The following is a 21474-nucleotide window of genomic DNA, read 5'->3' on the forward strand; positions in this document are numbered from 1 at the left end:
TTTTCACATAAGACTTGGTTTGACTGGGACAAAAGTTGCAACATTTGTCACATTTTCAGCTAGTGTGGTTTGCTTTCACACTGCAATGTGTCAAACCAAATAAATCCTTTGAAAAATCTGTTCTCCCCCCTCGCCTGTGGTGGCGCTGCACCAAGAACCACTGAAGGTTCTTCTCTGAAGAAGAATTGAGGGCAACTTGCTTCTAATGTAAACAAAAATGGAGTGGCATGAGATTTTAGCAGTTGTACGAGTTCTCCTTTGTCATCCGTGAGCCATTTTTCCCAGTATTGTTAGACCGACAAACATTTTTTAGTTGCATTTAACCAGAATGCCCTGCACTGTACTTCTCGTCCTGCTTTTCTATAGTGGTTCCGCTTAGCATTCACATATGCATTGAAAACCTTGTGAGAGTTCATTTCAACTTATAGGTTTTTAGGTAGACCACATCAGAAATCAATTGCACATTCACACCTTACCAAACAAACCAAATTTTCTAGACAAACACTCTTATTATGTCATTGTATCCTAAAAGTGGGAATTCTTCCTGAATATAACAGACAACATTCATTAAAAATTTCAAATACAATTGATGTGTTGTTTTATTGTTGTTATGAATGACGAGGAATATAGTACGCCATGCTTTTTCCATGTCTTCCTCCCAACAAAGCCATTTTAGCTCTACAAAAAGGCACAGATCTGTATTTTAGGCAGTCCCATAGCAACACAGCACAGACTAGTTTGTTTTTAAGCAGCCAGAAAACAATCACATACATTGCATCATTACATCACCTTAAATAGCTCTTCCACTAAAAGTTTGATCCTCCTTTTGTGTTCTGAATTTCTTCCCAGAATAGCATTACAGAACAACAGATAATTATCATAGTTCAGTGTTTACCTTTTATTTCTTTAAAGTTATGTTTTATTGTCACACATTTGGAAGTGGTTGTTGACACAGCTTGGCATCAGGAATCTGAGAGTTACTGAGCTTGTTTTATTTTAGTAGATAATTTAGTTTTTATTCATGCTCATTATGGTGCATTTCATCAGAATTTCATGCTGGCATGGAGACTCTTTAAAATAAATTGATACCTTAGCTTCCTCTGAAGATGAGCAGTCTCATCCTGAGGCTAGAGCAACGCTCTGTTGTAAGTGGAGTGTTGGAACACCACCCGCTCATCCTGCCCATCCATACTGTGACGAATGGCAGGAAATCAGACGGTTGCCATGACAAGCAGATTATGAAATCCTTCTGTCTAGATGACTTAGACCCGTCTCTGCTTCTTAATCGTTAAATGTGATTAAAACAAACAAACTAAGCATTATTAGATTAATCAGACATGAACTCTTTGTTGCTGATCATGTTTTTCTCTTTAATGAAATGCTGCTTGAAATTAACATGACTTTCACTAATTAGATTTTGCATTGCCCTGAGAAACACCAGACAGCTCTTATTTGCCTGGAGACAGTTTTGAGATCCTTGTCAAGGCCATGAGATCAAATGTCAGGGCAAAGCAAACATTTCTGTTCTTCTGCAAAGTTCACAGGACTTGACTGAGTTGCCTGCACTGCAGTAGATTATTGTTGGCGAGACCTTAAGAGAACTGTCTTGCCTTAGTAAAAGTTTAAAAATACAGAATTGCATTAAGGTAATACAAGGACAATATGAAGAAAAATAATCAGCCTAAGCAGTAATGAAAGTTATTGAATGGTCACTTTAAAGAGACACTTAACTATTCTAAATCCATGCATGTGTGTTCATTAGAAAGCCGTTGTGATCTTGGATTAAAGAGGGTTAACGTTTGCATGAATAGCAAGTATGTGTTTTTGTGAGTGGCAGCGGGTTCTACATTGTTGTCAAGAATAATCCTGTCAGCATAATCCTTCTCTGTGAGTCATTAATTACATTTAAAATTGGATGCAATCTAGCTGATTCAGGCCTTTCTTTTTAGCCCTTCTCACCTTTTGCTGTATAAAGACTTTGTTGCTTCAAAGGCTAAATGCTTGGCCAAAGGATTCTGTCTGATTTACATTTAAATGTATATTGCTTTTTGATTGCATTAACTCCTACTGTACCTAGTGTGTACCATCTTCAGATTAATGCTGCTATATGAATGATGATTATAATAGAATGTAAACCATATTGGATAAAATATTGTGAAAAAGTTCAATATTTTTTTTGTTCTTCACCTCCAAAAATGATACTATTGTATAGATTGGTGGAATTAAATATTTCAGCTTTTGTTGTAATTTTGTTGACTATATCCTCCTGATAATGAAAGCTTAAATTCTCAGCAATGTCAAATGTCAGGCTTCTGAAAAGTATTTACATTTATTTCTGTTTTCAATACTTAATCGAGCCTCCTTTTGCATGAGTTACTGCATCACTAGGATGTGGCATGGAGACAATCAACCTGTGGCATTGCTGAGATGTAATGGAAGCCCAAGTTACTTTAATAGCAGCCTGCAGATTATCTGCATTATTGGGCTGATTATCTTTAATTTTCCTCTTAACAATAACTCATATATTCTCTATGAGGTTCAGGTCTGGCCAGTTTTGTTGCCCAGTCATGCACAGTAACACCACGGTCACTGAACCAGTTTTTGATATCCTTGGCAGCGTGGGCAAGTGTCCAAACTCGCTGGACTGGAAAATGAAACCAGAGTCTCAGCAAAACTTGTCGGCACATTAGAAAGCATGACGTGCTCTACTTCTTCTTGGTAGATGGCTGCCTTGACTGTGGACCAAACACCAGCAGATGACATGGCACCCCAAACCATCTCTGACTGTGAAAGCTTCACAAAAATATGGATTCTGTGTTTCTTTGCTCTTCCTCCACTAAACGATCTTAAAATCTCAATGAAATGCAAACTTTCCTTTCATCTAAAAAGTGAACTGGACCACAGAGCAACAGTCTAGTCTCTTTCTTTCCTTAGCCTTGTAGCCTGTATGTAGGATTTGCCAGCTGAGCCCAGTCTCAGTCTACTTCTTGGAAATCTGCCTCCATCTAATTTTTGGATGGCATTTTTCTGACAATCCTCTCAAGGCTGTGCACCACACTACCACACTTTTTCTTTTCATAAAATGTTCCCTGTATATGCTTGGGCACAGCACTCTGTAAACATCCTGCTTCTTTAGCAAGGGTGTTTTGTTACTTGCCCTTCTTGTGCAGGATGTTGACGATTGTCTTATTGGACATCTGTCCAGTTAGCGGTCTCCCCAGTGTTTGAGTAGCCTACTGACCCAGACTGAGAGATTACTTAGAGGCACAGGAAACTTTTTCAGTTGTTTTGAGTTAATTAGCTCATTAGAATTCAACTTTTTTACAATTCTCAAATTTTCTCTGTTCCTTTTTTCTCTAATTGTCTGCCCAGCTCTACTTTTTGTCTTAATTTAGCTGAAGTGCATTTGTGTGTGTGTGTGTCCTCACAAACAAATTTACATTGTTTGTGTAAATTTGTTGTTGTACCTTCCTAAAATAATGGCCTAATTGATTTAGCCAAAATTGTGTTTTTTTGCATACTCAATCTTTTGCAAATAAAAGGAGATCTTTATGTTTAAATTATTTATTTTGCTAACATCAGTTTTGCCATTATTTTATGGTGATGATATGCATTGTTCAGTGCATTGTTCCTGTTTTATTATTCTATTGATAATACAATATTAATTGTCCAAAAAAATATTTGAGATTATTCTTATAGCCTTTATGCTAAACTGCATTTGTTGAACAATAATAAGATTTATTTCACTGAAATAAGCTCAACAAACAAATGCAGTTTTGCTGAGTTTTTTGCATCATTTAATCTGTATGTACCCATTTATAATGTGGTGCTTTTTAATTCTTATCCAGTTTGGTCCTCTCTCACATATGCCTCTGTTCTTTGTGAAGATCTTCTGTCCCTTTTTCTCTGTTTGGTGGCAGGCGGCAACTTGCCATGCATTTCACGTTGAACTCTGAGTATGTTGCTATGGTGGTTGCTAGGGATTTAGCCTAGAGTGAAGTGAAAGTCCAAATATTAAAGGTGTCCTTCTGATGCAGAGGCTATTAAAGCTGTGCAGAATGAGCAATTGCCTCAGAGAGACTTTTTTTATGCCCTTTTTTATTATCATGCCTATCGCTTTTGAAACAGCAGAATTGGTTTTCAAAACATAAGAAAGGATTACATGAAAAAGGAAAGCTTTGGGAAAAGTGGAAATACTGCCTGTGTATATCAATGTTTATTACATTTGACATTTAGGCACATTTTTGGGTTTTTTTCTTTTTATTTAGGCACTTTTTTATTTTTCATAGAGGTGCATGGTAATACACTAACAAAATCAATAATTTGCCCAGTAGTATTATCACATTAAAACATGTCTTTGAATTGAATGTCAGACATAAAATGATTTACAGTTATTTTTTAAAATGTTAACTAAAGAAATAATTTCTTAATCCCAAATATAAATTGAATGTTACTGCATCCCTCACTGAGTTTCTTCAAAGAGTCTCCTGTAGCGGTTTGAATTACAATCACTCTGAAGAAGTCTCTGACTGAAGACATTTTTTGTTTTATTGTCTTGTAAAGAGGAGGTTCAGGGTTGTCAATTAAGCTATTCATCTTATGAGACGTGCTTCTTTGCACAATTTACTCTGGACGTTTCAGAGCAGCGCATCAAAGAGACCCACCCTTTTTTAATAAATGTGTTGAACTTAGTAAAATTTCTTGCTTTGCTGCTGCTACCCTAACAAATCATGGCAGACGATATTGCACTCTCCACATTAGATATTAGAAAGTATCTTTAACATTTTATTTAGATATATTTTACCTATGCTCTTCCTGATGTCAGTTTTAAAGCTACACAACACACATACTTGAAGTAGAAAAATATTTCAATTACATTACTTTTACCAATATTACATTTGAAGTCACCTTGGATCTATAATAATGAAATAAGGGAATTATACCATTTATTGCTACATGCTAGTTATAATTGTTTTTCCATTTTCTTTTTAAATGCACTGATTTGATCCCAAATAAATTTCATGTTGCATGTAACAATGACTACATTGAGGGTGCACAAACAACATAATTATCATTATTAGAACAATTTTGATTGTAACATACTTGTACTTATATTGGAATAACTCCACTATATTTAATGCCTTAGTTATTAATATCTGTATTTGATGTGAGCATAAAACATAGTGAAATGCCATCCAAATGATTAGATTTATTATTAGTAAGTGATGATTAGCAGTGATTTATTGTGACATTTGTCTTTCTCATCATGACAAGGCTGACTTAGTTTGAGATGTCAAGTTATTCATTCTTATATGCTTTTTAGCACAATAAATACCACGAAATGTGTTAAAGTTTAAATCCTTATTGCCTAATCTTATTCATTAGCTTATTTACTAATTTCGACATTGCTGTTCCAATCCAAGAGGTGGCGCTCACCTTTTTGTGACTTAAAATAGGTATCTTTGATTGAGAAAACGCGCTAAATATTCCATTTTGGTATTATTACTTAAGCACTGTGGTTATTCTATGCTAAACAAAATCTATAGACATAATTTTTGCATGTTGAGACTTCATGTATTGTTAGCATCTGTCTTTATTTGTTTCCTATTATTCCAAACACTGAATAATGAACCACCGTTCAAAGTATCAATAAGAGTAACTGTTTGCTTCCCATAATATATTTTGATTGGATGTTTGAATTCTTCTAAGTGCCTTTCTGCTTGTGTGTGACTGCTCAATATGATGGTTTATCAAGCCTGTAGCAATCGATAGCTGCCTAAATGATGATATCCATTGCCTAAATCAGGGCCTGAGGAGAAAAAGACCAGCTCTGCCCTTCCTCCTACTTCCCCTGTCGCAGTCCACAGCTGTAGCAGCTGTCACACAACCTGAGGCAGGCTAGTTAGCCCACAGAAAAGAGTCTGAACCCTTGATCAATAATTTTAGTCTGTCTGCTTAATTGCTCATTGGTCAACAATGGCGCCAGACTATATGTAAGTGATGTTCCCCCGGGTGATCGACTTCAGCTCCATTTCCACCCACTACCCTCCTAGTGTTGGACTCACAGCCTATTCCTGCCCATTCTCTCTTCTCCTGCATTCTCGTTATGTTCGTCCATGTTCGCAATGGAGAAATTCTAACCTGATCAGCTTTTTCCAGCCATCCCCGAAGAATGACACCATCCAGAAAACAGCAGTGGTACTTCTTTTAAACCAGGCCCGTTATTCAATGGCCGCTCAGGTAAATATCCGGGTTTAATGATGAACAGAAGTATTAGCCATCTACTTCAGTCTGCCATTTCAGGGAGCCGCGGGAAATTAGCAAGACTTGTTGTAAGTTTTCTGAACGGCTTATTGTTTGATCTAATGCAGACACACTTTATGAGGATAGCGCAGTATTGATTTTGTTCATTGTGAATTATGTGAATAGATAAAAGCGTGAGTGTGCATATATATTAGATAATTATACACCCGGGTGCTAATGTAAAATTTCTGCTGAATAAATATGAAATATTGCTTCTATCAGCATCCAGCTTGTGTCTCTAAAGCTAGTCATTTGAGATGATAATTGGGATAGTATGTTTGCTTTTTTCAGATGAGATAAGACATTGTGAAAGCGTTCTTCAGCCTCAATTTAAATGTGTATTGATCAGTGTGAAGCTTAGGACCTCAAATCCAAACAGCACTGAAGCCTTTCACACTTATATAAATTCTTTGTTTCTTAAGTTATATTTGAAAAAAATTTACTTTTTAACACAAATCATCACATACTATATAACATTACCTATTTGTATTTATTCTTACGTTTTCCCTTCAGTAGTGGTGGGCTAATGCCATGATTTAAATGAAGTATTGATCAGTTTAGGAGGGGAGAATGGAGAGAGAGGGAGCGATTGTGAGGGAAAGAAAGCTAGACCAGGGTTATCGGTGTGGATCGCACACAAGAAAGAGACTGCTAACGGATGAGACACGTTTTAAGCGATTCCGTAAAATGGATTTCTGCATAAACTGCATTTTTAAATTAGGAATTACAGCCAGGTTCTTCTGTGTGACACACTGCGGGAGGTAAAGATGGACGCTGAAATTACAACATTGTTTTGAGCACAACAGAAATTGCCTTTTTTCTTCTTGTTCCATGTTTTTATGGAGTATTTGCCATTCCAAATACAGATGGTTAAAGAGTTTTGGTCCTGTTAGCTGTCCGTGAGTCCATTTTGTCTCCATGACACCTGCAGCAGCATCGGGCTCACCGGACAAAGCCTTCGTCCAACTGAACCAGGAGCTTGGTCTGTTTCCTCTTTTGCATGCTATCCTCCTTTCCTTTCACCCAACCTCTCTCCTTTTCCTCTCTCTCTTTCTCTGTCTTTCGCTTGCTCTCTTCCCCTCCAACCCTTCCTCTCTAGTGATTTACCTCCGGTGATTTGTATTAATTATTGGCCTCTTTAATATTATTGGATGTCTTTTAGACTTGTCAAGAATTGCAAGTAACTATTCTACTTTTCTGATGTAGATTAGTGTTAAAGCACAGAGGAAAATTGCAATTTAAACTTTAGGAAATTAGTTTAAATATATAGATATATTCTTCAGTATGGGGCTGCACAGTGGCGCAGTTGGTAGCACTGTTGCCTTGCAGCAAGAAGGTCCTGGGTTCGATTCCCGGCCGGGGTCTTTCTGCATGGAGTTTGCATGTTCTCCCTGTGCATGCGTGGGTTCTCTCCGGGTACTCCGGCTTCCTCCCACAGTCCAAAAACATGACTGTTAGGTTAATTGGTCTATCTAAATTCTCCCTAGGTGTGTGTGTGTGTGTGTGACTGGTTGTTTGTCCTGTATGTCTTTGTGTTGCCCTGCGACAGACTGGCGACCTGTCCAGGGTGTACCCCGCCTCCCGCCTGGAACGTAGCTGGAGATGGGCACCAGCAACCCTCCCGACCCCATTAGGGACAAGGGTGAACAGACAATGGATGGATGGATGGATATTCTTCAGTTCTATGAAGCACTATAAAACGTACTTTCCATCCTTGTTGTATTTGTAGTTGACACCAGTGTGGCTATATACTGTATATATACATACACCAGTTAGCACAATCAATAATTCATTTCAGCTTTCAGGTATTTGTACCTATATGTAATATTTTTCCTGAGTATATGTGTCTGTTCTGCTATTTCCATGACACAATCTGTAGTTGAATACATTAGGCTTGCCTCTGAAGGACAGGACACTGTAGGTTTCCTTACTTTATAGTATCTTCTTAGAAACACAGGGATCTATTGTGCATCGTAGTTTCAGCAAAGAGTAAGCGAGTTTGCTGCACAGAAAGGGTATGTGCCAGATTGATTTTTCTCCTCTTCTCAGCACCCTGCCTCCTTTGTGTTTCCGCATTTGGACATCCTGGAGCAAATATCTCTCAGTTGCTGCTTGACCAGCTGGAAAAGTGGATGGGTCTTTAAAGGACCAGCTGTATGCCAGAACACCTGAAACAGGTTGAGACCTCAACCAGGCCTAAGAGCTCTAGTGTCAGGTACAGTGTTTACTGCTAAGCATGCAACTATATTTCAGAAGGCCTCAAATTCAGTCCCATCTACTGAAGATGAGTAAATTCAGAGCAGGACAGCAATTTCAACAGTACACCTTATTATATTGTATTGAGTCATAGAAAGAGAAAGATAATTATCAAAACAAAGAGGCTACAGTGGTGCCAGTTAGTGGAATAAGGACATTTTTTCTATGCTAAATATACAGGCTAAATGTCCATAGGACTCTGACAAGTGATTAATGTTTTTTGATGTTTGGATGTTAAAAAAAGGTCCAATGTGTTTTCACAGTGAAAAATAACTAACCACACTGACACTTGATAGATCAATGGTGGATATGTCACCTGTTGCTAAGGTTCAGAGCAGACTGATTTTTTGTTCATGTGCTATTCCAGCATGGATATGGCTCTATAGAAAAGACAATGATAAAAACATAAAATGTTGCAGTGTTTATAATCCTTTTCAAAAATCACTATATGTTTATATATTTAATTGTCTTAAAGACATGGAAGTGCAAAGCATAAAAGTGAAACAAATGACATTCAATTGCAGTTATTGTATGCAATGCACAACGTTGAAGTGTTGGTCTATATTTTGAAAATGCATTTATATATAACACATGGCTTCAAGTAAATGTTTGGACTTAATATTCTATATTAGAAACAAAAATATAAATTAGATTTTAGTTTTTAGCCATTAGGCAATTTGTTATATATGCCAAAACCCTAAAGACTATTCTTTTTTATCTGTAAAAAGTAATGACAGAGATTGTCTGAATGGTTTTGTCAAAAAAAGAAAAAAAAAATCAGTTACTGATAAATACTTGCACCTTGCTAGTAATAGGTTAGACCCAATTTACTTCAGAACTGCACCAATTCCTTTTGGCAAAGATTCAACAAGTTGCTATCAACATGCCTCAGAGATGTTTTACCTGCAGATTTGCTCACTGCTCATCCATATTTACTTATTGTGCAGATGTCCATTTATGATGCAGATATCCTGCTGTACCACTGCCACAATGTCTATTTGCCGGAGATGTGATGACACTCTATCCAAGGGAGGACAGCAAACTTGTTTTTAAATTATAAAAATATGTTTATAGCAAGCAGGATGGATTCATGCTTTCATCTTGCTTTTGCCGATAGTGAATGTGTCATCTGAATGTTCCAACTTTATTGAGCTTTATATCATTGTAACATTGTACTTACAATGTTATACCCTTACCAAAACATACCTGGAGTGTTGGTTTGATTCTTTCTCGCATGTTTGAGGAATCCTCTAATCTCCTGAGGCTGCCATCTGTGGGTGCCTAAACGCTTGCTTTCACAAAGTGCTGCCTATATCCATAAAGCTTCTCCTCAAAGCTGCAGCCTCCTGCTGAGTTTCTGCCTCACAGAGCACCATCCCACTCCCTCGCCTCACCTGCTCAGTTCCACCAGACTAGCAGCAGCAGCAATTAGCAAACACCTGGTGGAACTTTGAGTCTGTTGACATCATCATACCGACCCCTTCTCTGTTCTTCATTTCTAAGAACATTTATAAAAGGATTAATAGAGAAGCATTGATGTGATGACGTTTTGAAATTTTTTTTAAGTTATGTTTGATATATACTGTACATATACAGCATTTTTTTAACAACTATAGGTAACATAATTACTGGATGCTATAAAATGGCACTATGTACCTACAAAACACATAATACCACCCCTTTAAATGGTATTATGTATTTTATAGGCACACATAATACCTTTGTATGGTTATGTTAACGGGTCTAGTGTCAAATTTGAGTGAATCTTTGTGAATTGTACCCTCCGCTTTAGGTGATATGGGGGACTTCTTTTTGTGCAGGTATGGTCTTATGCTGTTGTAGCATCAGTGTTTGAGGTGTTGTGTGCTCAGAGATGTTATTCTGCTTACCTTGGTTGCAGTAAGTGGTACAACTCTGGTAGTACAGCTGTTTGTCATGTTTGTGTTGCAGTAATTTCAGTAAAGATTCCTTCACTTACCATTGTCTCAGTGATATAGCAGATAGCTTCTCTTACAAAGCCAATTCATAAATTATCACCAGAGCAGGCAGAACAAAACAGAACCAAGAGATGAATAAGATATGTTTTTATTGATGACTATCAGATCAGAAACTCAGTTGGATCTACCAGAATGGGGTACTAAGTGGTCAGAACCTTTTCTTTTTGTTTCTCTTTTTTTCTCTGGAGCCTAATCAAATTAAATCTACCATGATTGTCATTCTCTAGATCCTATAAAGCAGCTGTAATCCAGTGGCTGTAATCTATCGAGTAATATTTAAAATTAAACAGAATATCCTTTATTTTACCTCATTGGTGAAATTTTGTTACCTCTGAGTCTAAGCAACACACTGATCCAAACAGACATTGCACAAGTACATGTTTTCATGTTGGTACAGGTCACTTAATTTGTTGTATCATACTTTGGGTTAGAATAAATAAAACATTAACTGACTGTTATTAGAAAAATCTATATTTTTATTAAAAATCTTCATATATCTGCTTTATACACTCATGCCATACTCAGCTTTGAGTGCAAAACCCCTGAGTAGGATACAAGCTATATTTTACTTCAAGGTTAAAACAAACTTGTAATTCATATCGGTTTATAATGTTTGACATATGTAGATTTTGCAATAGATTTTGTTACGGCCAAGAAATGTAAGTATTTTATGTCAAATTTATTGATTTTATATATTTGAAATGGATATTACTTAACTCTATACAACAACCTGTCAGTTATTCTCTTTTCTTCTGCAGATTACGATGATGACTGAGGTATTGATGGAAGTAGAGATTAAATCGAGCACAATCAGTCAATTCAAATAAGACTTTGTTGAACCATCTAACTTGCATTTTTCTGCTATGACAAAAAATATTATTACATTCTTTTATCTAGTTGCTAGTGATTTTTCATAATTACCTAATTAACTGTGGCTCCTCATTCCTTGTTATAATATGTACTGAATAGTGACTCAGTCCCATGTATTGCAGCAAAACAAAAAGAACCCCTAAAAACTAAACAAACAATTTTCAATATGCAGCAATATACATCAAATTGCAATCTCCATTGCATTGCCTGTGTGTTGAGTATCGCACTCACAAATAACTGATCAGATGTAATTTTTGAATGCTGTATTACAAATGTAATGCATTCATCTAACAGCCCTTACTCCTCTTACCAAATGTATGCTTTTAGTGGTTAATATACCAAAACTCCTAGATATAGGAACAAAGTGTAATAGCAAAGAAAGAAAAGTCAGGATAAAACAAAAGTGTAGTAATTCTAAGTAATGGATTCATCACATGCTTTTGCAGGGCTATCACATATATATTTTTAAAGAAACTGTTATTATTCATTCCAAAACATTGAGATAACAAGTTTTTCACATGAAAAGGGAAAGTTAATGATGTAAAACTGTGACTTCTAAAGCCTAAGTATCCTAGATGCAAATGAATAACTTACCACATGATGAGTCATCAATAAGAGCACATGTTTTGCAATCAGACTACAATCCATGAAAGCCATAATAGCTTTATTTTAGCTCAACAAGTTAAATTGGCCACAACTTTTTGCATAAGGGTCTTACAGTGATGTAATCAAGGTGGCAATCTACTCAAGACGTATTGTATAAGTGAGAGAAGAGAAATTAACTGTTTTTCTTTGTGTGGGTGGATTACTGATGATAAAGTTTGATCAAGTGAGATCAGTGTATCTTGATACTTGAAAAACCTTGATTACAGAAAATGTCAACTTTTTTCTTTGTTTTTTGTTTTGCTTAAAACATTTACAGTTATTTTTCATCAAAGTGCTTTTCAAAGAGAGTAATTAAATGAAACACAACTAACGTATACATGTAAGCTATATTAGTAGACATTCTTTTTCTTGACAGCTGATGTTTCATCTACAGCTTGTAATCTTGCAATAATTTCAGGTGCAGAAATTTAAGTTGACAAGATTATAGTCTACACAAAAGTTAAGCACTATTCTGCAGATTCTGTATAATTTGAATATGTCATTTTTTGTAAGCTAGATTTAGAGCCAGACAGTTTAAGAACTGCATGTCTTTATCATAGGAATGTCATGTTCTCTGGTTGGAGACTGTGGCGTAAAATGTTCTTAAAAATGTAATGTGGCTTAGGTGGAATTTCTCACATTTTTGAAGATGGTTCTGTGAATGCTTAAAAAATATATCAAATATGTCTATCCAAGAGTTTCCCTTTTTCTATGGAGAGGCATTGACAATGAGCCCACTCAACTCCAATAAAGCTGAACACATCATAAATAAGAATGCAGACGGATAGAAATGGAGTCCCTCAGTTTTGTCAAATTTTAAAGGATATTTTAAAAAAAGCTAAAAGAAAATTGTTTACTTAATATGCACAATTCTTTTTTAAAAGACACTTACCGGTGTCTTGTTTTTAGGTGTAGAAGTCATGGTTGATATTTATTCCTTGCAGAATTTATCACTGTGTGAAATGCTTGAGCAAATGGAGCACATTAATGAGTAACAGTTGCCAAAAGTATACAACAGTGTCAGGCAATACAGATTAATTTGGTCTTTTTTGTCTTAAATAATTTATGTAGTCAGAAAACATAGATTGCCTGATACTTTCTTGTGATACAATCTTAAGAAAATAGCTACCAAACCCTGACAAATATTTTGGAAATTAAGTCAGTTTCAATTTGACTGTTAAATGTGGCTGATGAGTGGAGATCGTCTCCGCTACTTCTAAAACTTTGGTTGACTTTAAACCAACCACTGACCAGCATCTGGATGTCAATGTTCAAACCAACTGTTATGTTGTTTGGATGGAAAGAGATCAGCTCCTAGAACCGCTAGCATGTCCAGATAGATTATGAGAGGTTACTATAGTGCAGGGGTCTCAAACTCGTGGCCTGCGGGCCAACTGCGGCCCTCGGGACGATAGTTTGTGGTCCCCGCCTTAATATGAAAGTTTAATGTTAGTGCGGCCCGCGAGTTTGATATAATTGGCACTTTTCAGTGTTGTGAACGAACTTACCAATCATGGTGGAGTATATTGCTCTCGGGGGCGGGACATCGGCCGGGCCTATTTGCATTTTCTATTTGTCATTATTTGCATGCGGTACATGCGCAATTTCTGCGGCCGCTCCCGCTTCACGTGCTTCAGCATCCAGTCTAGACCCGGAAGTTGCTGATCAGTGTAACGTAATTGAGGTTAGGCGCTGTAACGCTTGGGTTGTGTTTAAGGGAGGAGAGGAGGCAGCAGATTCGTCAGGACGGTCAAAAACTCACAACCACACTGGTACTGGGAATTCCACAGTGTTGTCCTTTAATAAATACGCTCTTCACCAACCTTACAAAGCCCGGTTGAACGGCTGCTATATTATCAAACATGAAAATTGAGCAGCGTCCAAAAAAACCTGTAACATTACTAAAAAGTTAGGGAGCTAACATGTCCGTCTAGCACGTTTCTCCCACGCTCTCTACAGAGAAGCCGTGGCGCATACTTCTGACATCATTAGCAATACTAGAGTATCTTAAAGAGACACTACACAATTACGACTGTTACAGCGCCTGACTACGGCCAAATATGGTAATAGGCAATCAGAAAGGTTCGGCTGAGGAGACCGTGTGTGTGAATGCGGCCCAGCCTCACCCAGACTCTACCTAAAGCGACCCCCGGGTAAATTCAGTTTGAGACCTTCTATAGAGCCAGTCAAAATTTCTATCAACCAAGGGATGAACATTAAGATGGAAAAGCAGAAGAATATATGTTTTTGAGAGGTCAGCTTCTAGGGTGTATTCACACCTGACACATCTAGTCCACTTTAAACAAACCACAGTTTGCTTTCTCTTTTAGTCTGGACCTTTTATGCAGGTGTGAAGATACTCAAACGAATCCTGGTTCAAACCAAAGAACCGGATCAAGACGCGCCTTTTTTTTAGGTGGTCTCGGTCTGCTTACAAACAGTTCTGGTACGGTTTGCTTCTGGTGTGAAGACAGGCTGGCCTTGATTCAGACCAACAACAGGAAACTTATATCTGCTTGGACTTAATGAGCCACCGTTGCTGATCATTGTGGTAAAAGCGAGTCCTTCATTGTTGCTAACGCTGCTTCTCCATGTCCTGAAATATTTGATCGACTCATTCAGCTTGCAGCTGAATTTGCAGTTGCCTTTCCAAAATTAATATAACTTTGCAACACCTGCATCATATGATCTGCTCTTGACATTCAAAATTGTGCTGCAGTTGTAATAAAACCACAAATATGCCTAACAGACTTGCAGCAAGCAGAACTTTCAAAGTTTGTTTTTTTTATTTGTTTTGTTTCTGTCCCGCCCCCTGTCATTTCTGTCGCATGGGAGGAATGATTGTCACCTGCGTGGCTTTGTTTACAGTCCACTTGCTAAAATGCTAAAACCACACCAAATGGAAAAAAAATAATAAAAGCCCACTTTCAATCTAGACCAAACAAGCCGACAAAAGGACTTTCCTGGTGTGAATATATACCCTTAGTCATCCTTGGTCAACTTGTTTTTTATCCAGCCATTCCAAGCACACTACAATCTGGTCAATCTAAATTTAGATTTCCTTTGGAGGCTTTACTATGAACATTCATGCAGCTGTTCTAGAATATCCCAACTATTTGTTACATCCTGTGTATATTATCATCTTGGGAATTAATAGAAACCTTCATTATGTTTTTAAGTATAAAATAAATTGTATTACTAAAGGTGGCAATTATCCATGCTATAGGACTGAATGTTACCCACATTATGTTGTAATTACCTTATTACAGAAATGCATATTTCCCTCAATGATTGCATGTTATAGGTGTTTTGCTGTTTGAGGTTTAAAAATACTTCTTTAAATAATACTAGAATGATAAAATCTGCTTCCTTATACTGTGAAAAATATATTTCTGGAAACACACTTTTATCAGCACATTTGTAGGTTGCCTTAGTAAAGGTTGTGTTTTTTTTGAAGAATAACAATGAGCAAATTCAACTAGATGAGGAAAATAAGGTACATCTGGAATATTGTAAACAAGCAGCACCACTAATTTGACATTGCAAATTTTTCAAAGCCATTCCTGGTGCTATCTATCTATAGTATATATATAGTGTTTTATGCATTAGTGCCTCTGACTTAATGCATGCCCCCTCTCCAAGACGTAAATTACAGCAACAGCACATTATTCTTTTTCGTTTTAGGTTAAGAAAATTATATCTAAAAGACAAGAAGATTTATTTTATGCCTACTGATGCAGGTTGACACATGTTTCTAAAAGCATATAGTAAAGATTTGGTGTTCTATTTCTTTCTCTTTGTTGTTTTATTTATGCAGATGTGCATTTGTGTGTGTACGTGTGGGCGTGGGCACGTGTGTTTCTCATTTCAGTGTCCTCTGTCTCCATGTCACCTTTGTTGACTTTGTCTCTCCTCCTGCAAAACTGTGCTCGCCGCTTTAATGACGCATACATCCTACCTTCAGTCAACTACCTAATCCCAGCAGCGCTAGCTCAGGAACAGATTACTGCTGCCAGACACCAGAGGAGAGAGCAGCAGAGAGGGGTGGGGGTTGCAGGGGAGAAAACGATGCTTCACTGACACAATATACAGAGGAATGGAGAAGGCATGCATAGAATGCTTACCAACAATATGATTACATCTTTAATCCTGAAAATTTCAATTTAATGTTAAAAAATAATATAACTTGTAAAAGCTTCATTTTAGTTTGTTAAACTGTATGTGTTCAAATTAGATTGCTATATTTAGTGTGACTGTTCACATCAGTAAGCCACTTGACTGCAAAATATATCAAAACAAATGCCTACAAGGTGATAGAATATATCAAACACAAAGAGTTTTCTGTGACTTAAATTACCTACAATGGGACAACAACAAAAGCAAACAAATATAGTTTTGTAGAATGGATATGCTGCATGTTTTTTAAATTGTCATTCTTTCTTTCTGTCTCTAGACCAAAGTGAAGACCCTCCCACTGTATGGCAAAATATCCAACATGGCTCCTTCCCTCAGCAGGTATAGTAACAGCTGCACAGACCTCAAAACAAAATCAAAACACTGATGTCTGATGTTGCCAAAGTAGTGCACAGTGTATTATGTTTTTATATATAATCATTGCATTAATGGGGTAACAGTAATAGTCTTAAAATTTTCTTCTCCACAAGCCAGCTCCAGACACCTTCTGCCTTTAGAACAAATTGATAATCATGTTTCTTGTGTTCATATTAATAACAACGTTTAGTGGTGATTTTAAATATATTTTAACAGTATAAAAGTGTGTGTGTGATAGATCAGAAGCAGAAGGTCTGTGCAACCCTTATACTCAGGGTTAATTAGAGCTTTTTACTGCCCTCTCATGCAGGTGTAAATAATTGGGAGTGGGGTCTTGTCTGTCCAGCAGCTGTTGTCACCCTGCCAGCTGACACACAAGACCATGACTTTTAGGACCAAATGATTGCCAATAAAACATTTGATTGAGAGACGAAGAGAGTGAGAACCATAAACAGGCAGGAATCTGCCCTTTAATTTCGCCATCTCAAGAGAATTGGTTTTACCCTGCTGGGGAGTAGGTGCTGGACACAAGGAGTTTAGTTGTCTGCCCAAGGACTGAAATTTAATTTAGCTTGTGTGTAGCCATTCTGGTTGCTTGTGAGTGTGCATAGCTGGGTGTACATGTGAACATGGTTCTCTTTGAGCTTGCTGGTGTGATTTTAGTATTTTTAAAGTGGAGCTTTAAAAATAAAAAGCTTTGCTTGATGGATATATAAATGTTTGTGCTGTTATATTTGTGTGTACTGTATTTTGTGTGTGTGTGTGTGTGTTTTTTATTCTCCTGTGACCTAAAATTTGCACATTGCCTGGTTTCTGCAGCATTTCCCTCTGTCTGGTTGTACTGAAGTTTTTATTTTCATTGTATACTGCTTTTGTTGTTACTGGATTTGAAGTCATTCTTGTGTATATTTCCCCCCAATGTTTTATCATTGCTTTAACCTGTAAACCTTGAAAATTTTTTTCTGTTCCTGCTGGCCAAATTTTTTTTGTTGTAATTTTCTGGTGTTCGCTGAAATATGTGTGTAAGGGAAAAAAGCAGCAACTGAAATGTTCGACAATAGTTACTTTGGCTTTTCACTGCAGCCAGCTGGTAAGACTGCTCTATGTGTATATGTGTGTCTGTTTATGTGTTTAGGTCCAGGTTTCTGATGAAAGCCTCGAGCAGAGGCATATATCAGAGCTCTAGTACTAATAAAAGGCCAGCAAGCTTTGTTCCTTTCTGTCTGGGAACACCACTGGTTTTTACTGCCTCTCTGACAGCAAGATAAAGTGCCCTTCCAATTAGAAAAATATTTGAACGCATACCTACCAACAGCAATCCTAGGGTTTTATTGTTTATGACTCTTGATCAGGAATTCTTGCTATTTTCACACTGCTTTTTTGTCATCATGCTCTGGGTATGAACATGCTAAAATGCATTGTGTATGAGCAGTGTTATGCTTACGCGGTTTTAGGTGGTTGTCTATTTTTTTCTCTTCTTTGTTAGAGTTTTTTACTCTAACAGGTAGCGCACCGTTATGTTTTGGTATGAATTTTGGACTAAGACTGTTGATGTTTTAGCATATTTCATGAGAAGATTCTAGCGCCTGTGTGTGTTTGGGTAGATGTCATTCTTGTTTCTCCTGTCATCCATCTCTGCCTCATACAGAAATGTGTGCATATACACTTAACTGCTGACGCTAGTCCCCTCTCATACTGTAGATGTTTTTCCCCCCTTCTTTCCAGAGAGTGCATTAAAATTAAATTCTCTCTTGTTGTTGTGAAAAGAGGCACACGTAAAAAATAATTGGCTGTAGGAGAGAACAAAGGGCTGGCTCCTCTCCCCTCCCTGCACACCACAACCAGGCATTAATACCAAGCCTGCTGCATTGTTCTGCTGTCTGCAGCCATCCCCCTAGCCAGACACTCAGCTCTGGAGAAGTCACTTTTAATGTCTGATAATCAAGGTGAATTTTCAAAAAGCTGCCATTTTCAAATGGTGGTGTATATATTATGTGTAGATGGGAGTTCAGGACTGGAGGATCCCTTTTTTGGTGAGAGAGACAGACAGAGAAAGCGCGAGAAAGAGAGAGAACAAGTTAGAGAGAGCGTTTCAGTGATGTGAAGTGAAAGAGAGACACCTAACGGCAAAAGAGGGAACTGCTTGAGGATTTTTGGACTAATCATAAGTAGTTGGAGAACAGAAAGCAGCTAAAATATCAGTGTCACTTCAGAATTTGGTTCAGCAATTTGATTTTAGGGTTAAATATTTACTTCTGCAACAAAAACATACACATAAAATAAGGTAGAAAACCTAGCAATCCAGAGCATCCATACTATCTGTACCTCTAGAGTGTGAAGGTAGTGGGTTTTTTTTGTTTGTTTGGGGTTTTTTTGTAGAGAACAAATGCTTCATAGTGTTGCACCTTTCTGAAGGAAATTCTTGGGCAGTGTTACCAGGGAATCAGGGATCCTGCAGCCAAGCAGTGGAGCTCCATTTCCTTGCTACAGGGCACAGACTCATCTTCTTCTTGCTCCTCCCTCCCTCGTTTTCTCCCCCTTCACTAGGTATGATTATTTCTCCTTCGCTCCAGCACACCATTATATTCCAGTCTGCAGTTACCCCTCCCTGCTGTCATTTTTCATACCATGTTTTTTGCCCATGTGCAGCACTGCATATTTGCGCTGGGCCTGTGCAATATGTAATGGAAGCGAATGTATCCAGTGTGCAGAATGTAATAAATATATATATTTTTTATTTTATTTTATGGTGATTTACTGTTTTTCTTTTTCCCCCTGTGCTAGTAAAGAAAGGCCGGCACTAGCCATGTATCTTAACAAACATGACTGCTGTGTATGCACACCTCCAAGGCTTTTTACTCACCAAGGAAACCAAATTATACATCTGAGGCAGACTGGTCGTTCTCCGTGCCATGACTGTTAAAAATTCACTTTTTTTAATTTGAGATACAAGCTTTGCTAGCATTGGCCAGGTAAAGTTTTTGAGTGTCGATTTAGCAGCAGTGTTGACAGCCGATATGCTGATCTTTCATAACTTATAAATTATATGTACTTTTAAAAAAAAAATCCATTATATATCTGACGCCAAGCAAGCTTGCTGCGATCGGCACTTGGATCATGTCTTATCCTTCGCACTGCCTCCTCTTACCCCCCCATGCTCGCCACCCTCCACTATTCAGGCATAATAAAAAATACAGCAGGAATTTTGAAGCTCAAAATACGGAAATATGCAACAAACACTGAAGCCGAAATTACACTCAGAGGGGAGGTAGATCTAACCCTGTGGAACAGTCGGCTTTAAATGGAGTCTGTGTTGGGAGCAGCATAGTACACAAGTCTCCCTCTGCGAGGCTGTCACAGTGGGACATGTTTCACAGAACAAGCAAGGAAAATTAACTCTTAAAGATACGCTGCCTAATTTTGTCCTAGTTCATAATATCTTCTGATAAAGCCCCAGGTAACACAATACAGTAGTGATAGGTTTAAAAATATTAGTGATCAAATGAAAAAAATTGGTGGAGAGATGGGAAATTGCAGTGACCTTTGTTAAATCACTGCAGGCTTCACATGGAAGTAGGATTGAGTGTTTCTTTAGAAAAACCTACTCCAAGACATCCTTTCCACTATTTTAAGTGTTCTTAGAAATGCAAAAGATTACAAATAAATATTGCTTTTCAGGGTTTTATTCACAGTAAGGTGTAATAGTGAAGCTTTACTTGTGCTTGTCGACGGTGAGCTGCTCCACTGCACATTATATTATAGTATTTTTGTGTGGTTAATGTTCACTTTGCTGGGAGTTTTGAACTATATCGTCTAATCAATACTTGGATAAACAACTCAAATCTGGCTCTTTTTTCACAATAAAATTTGACTTCCACTCTGGCTAATATTATCCATCTTTTCACCGTACACCTGATTCAGTGCATTGATGTAACATTGTTTAAAGGTAACTTAGTGTCATGTTTGATTGCATAATAGCCAGGAATTCAAATAGGCTTCATTTGTTCCTTTGCAGTGCTAGAGCTATGAGTGCTAGCATTTTTCTCAGGCTGGTTAGAGGGCATACTTTCAAAGTGTTGATCTCAGCTGCGGTGCAGAAAAAAAACGGAGGAGACGGCCGCAGGCATTCAGATAAAAGAATGCATGGGGAATTTGAGCAAGTTGAGAGGGAGGGTGTGTTTTGCCCGTCAAGTGTGGCAGAGCAGCTCTGGCTCTGTGCCAGTATGGGCAACGTGCCCACGAGGAGGCAGTGTGTGGCCAACGCTGACTGTAACACTGAAAGGTTCAAAGATAGCAAGAGAGATGCTGGGAGAACACAAGTGTGTCTGTGGGGGGTGTCTGAGGCTGATTGGCAGGAGAGGTTCGGTCTTCATCTGCATGTGAAATGCCCAGGTTGTGATTCTGCAGCAAGAAACAGCAGGGGAAAATGAGCAGAAATTTCCTGGGCAGTGTTATGTCACCAGACTATTACTTATCACAGGCTTCATGCCAACAACACTGCTTAAACTTGCAACAGAATTTGAATCTTGTTCTTAATGATGAGGAGTTGATGGAACGGTTCATTTAATCAAGCGTTGTAGTTTCATTTAATCACACACTTGATTGTCGCTCTTAATTGTGTTGTCTCCTGTTTCTTTATGCAGTGCCTGAATAAATACTTTCACTACGGGGACGCAAATGTAATCTTTCTGCTTTGTGTGCATTTACATATTATTTGCCTTTCTACATATTATCTCTCTCTCTCCATCCCATACTCTCTCTGTTCTCCTCTTTGTATCCTTAAAATATTCTGCACACCCCTCAGCAGTTCCGCATGGCAGACACCCCTAATATAATCTGTGCGTCTGAATTC

General features: G+C 37.7%; 1 long non-coding RNA gene across 1 annotated transcript in view; it reads left to right on the forward strand.

The window, feature by feature from the left end:
* The first annotated feature begins 6696 nt into the window (after positions 1–6696).
* Positions 6697–21474, forward strand: part of LOC114142825 (uncharacterized) — a 62251-nt gene continuing 47473 nt past the window's right edge. Inside the window, exons 1-3 of the long non-coding RNA XR_003595111.1 lie at positions 6697–7285; positions 8353–8518; positions 16525–16586. This is a non-coding gene — a long non-coding RNA (uncharacterized LOC114142825). The remainder of the gene's footprint in view (positions 7286–8352; positions 8519–16524; positions 16587–21474) is intronic.

The sequence above is a fragment of the Xiphophorus couchianus genome, chromosome 4 (genome assembly GCF_001444195.1).
Source record: "Xiphophorus couchianus chromosome 4, X_couchianus-1.0, whole genome shotgun sequence".
NCBI lineage: Eukaryota > Metazoa > Chordata > Actinopteri > Cyprinodontiformes > Poeciliidae > Xiphophorus > Xiphophorus couchianus.